Below are 2,535 nucleotides of genomic sequence, written 5' to 3'. Positions count from 1 at the left end.
CATGTAAAATGTGTTTGAGATTGATTCCAAAAATATTCAGACTAGATTTCTGCAAGATCGTGGTTCAATGGAGAGTGCAGATGGACATGCCAGGAGCAGCACCAGGCATAACTAAAAATGAGGTGTCAACTTGGTGAAGCGACCAAACAGGACTATTTGAATGCCAAACAGCACCGCAGCAATTGATAGGTGGAACTAAGAGATTCCACAACTAGCGTAGCAGATCTAAGCTCTGCAGTCCTCCATATCCAGTCGTGAATGGTGGTGGCAATTAAACAACTCACTGGAGGATGAGGCTCCACAAATATCTCCATCCTCAATGATGAAAGAGTGCAACACACAAGTGCAAAAGATAAGGCTGAAGCATTCACCGCTATCTTCGGCCAGAAGTGCTGACCCATCGTGACTTCCTCCAGTGGTCCTCAAAATTGCAGATGTCAGTTATCAGCCAATTCGATTCACTCCATGTGATATCAAAAATGGCCGGAGACACTTGATACTGCAAAGGCTATGGGCTCTGGCAGCATTCTGGCAACATTACTGAAGACCTGTGTTCCAGAATTTGTCGCTCCCCGAGCCAAGCTGTTCCAGTATAGTCACAACAATGGCATCTGCCTGGAAAGTTGCTCAGGTACGTCCTATACACAAAAAGTAGGACAAATCCAACAAATTCGATGACTGCACCATCAGTCTACTCTCAATCATCAGTAAAGTGATGGAAGGTGTCATTAACAGTGCTATCAAGCAGCACCTGCCCAGCAATAACCTGCTCAGTGATGCCCAGTTTGGGTTCTGCCAGGGTCACTCAGATCCTGATCTCATTACCACCTTGGTTCAAACATGGACAAAACAGCTGAATTCCAGAGGTGAGGTGAGGTGAGAGTGACAGCCCTTGACGTCAAGGCTGCATTCGATTAAGTGTGGCATCAAGGAGCACCAGCAAAATTGGAACCAATGGGTATCAGGGGCAAACACTCTGCTGGTTGGAGTCATACCTGACACACAGGAAGATATTTATGGTTGTTGGAGGTCAGTCACCTCAGCTCCAGGACATCTCTGCAGGAATGCCTCAGGGTAGTGTCCTAGGCCCAACCATCTTCAGCTGCTTCATCAGTGACCTTCCATCTATTGTAACATAAGTGGGATGTTTGCTGATGATTACACAATGTTCAGCACCATTCTTGACTCCTTCGATATGAAGCAGTCCATGTTCAAATGCAATAAGATCAGGACAATGTCCAGGCTTGGGCTGATAAGTGGTGAGTAACATTCATGTCACACAAATGCCAGGCGATGCCAATCTCCATTAAGAGACCATCTAACCACCAGCCCTCGATATTCAACATTGTTACCATCACTGAATTCCCCACTTTCAGCATCCTGGGAGCTTTCTATTGACCAGAAACTCAACTGGACTCACCAAATAAATGCAGTGGCTATAAGAGCAGGTCAGAGGCTAGAATACTACAGCGAATAACTCAGCTGTTGACTCCCCAATGCCTGACCACCATCTACATGGTTCAAGGTGAGGAGTCCCACTTGTCTGGATGGGTGCAGCTCCAACAACACTTAAGAAGTTTGACCCCATCTAGAACAAAGCAACCTGCTTGATTGGCACCACGTCCCCCCAGCACAACACTCAGAAGCAGCACTGTGTGCCATCCACAAGATGCACTGCAGAAATTCACAAAAGATCCTTAGACAGCAACTTCCAAATCCATGAACATTTCCATCCAGAAGGACAAGGGCAGCAAATATATGGCAACACCAGCACCGGTAAGTTCCCTTCCAAGTCAGTCACCATCCTGACTTGGAAATCTATCACGGTTCCTTCACTGTCGCTGGGTCAAAATCCTGAAATTCCCTCCCTAACTGCCTTTTGGGTTAACCAAAGCAAGTGGACTACAGTGGTTCAAGAAGGTAGCCCACAGCGCCATCTCAAAGGCAATTAGGGATGGGCAATAAATGCTGGCCAGTCAGTTATGCCTATGTCCCATGAGTGAATTATAAAAAAAAATCTTTTTATTTGCTATTTTAGTTCTAGATTATAATTGTGTTTGCATTGAACAATATCTGTTATTTGGGATGTTATTTAAGGCCCTTGGGATCTTCTTGATGTTTGCACATGACATTAGTAATACAAGATACTTAAATGTATAAATAGATTTGTCCTTGATGTGCATCAAGACCAATCAATAACTGAAACTGTATCCTTTCTCATGCTGTAATCTTTTCTGTATTCGGATAAGCATATTTCAATAAGTAACAGCATAGTTGAAATAAAGTTCATACCCTCTGAATACCCTGGTCCCAAATATTTTGGCTGTCATCCTCAGCGCCAGATGAAGATCTCCGACTCAATCTAGATGCTGGAAAATAAAGCAATGATATTAAAAAGAATCTTTAGTCATTAGCAGATTAGAAGGGGGACTCCTCATAAGTGATACTTGGTTGGTCGCAACTTTCTCTCTCTTTTTGTTATGTATTCTCTATTCTACACTATTAGCCATCATGACTTAGGTCATCAAATTCTGG

Source organism: Rhincodon typus, chromosome 12, assembly GCF_021869965.1.
Source record: "Rhincodon typus isolate 14 chromosome 12, sRhiTyp1.1, whole genome shotgun sequence".
Lineage (NCBI taxonomy): Eukaryota > Metazoa > Chordata > Chondrichthyes > Orectolobiformes > Rhincodontidae > Rhincodon > Rhincodon typus.
The sequence above is the reverse complement of the archived record's forward strand: the minus strand, read 5'-3'. Positions refer to the sequence as shown.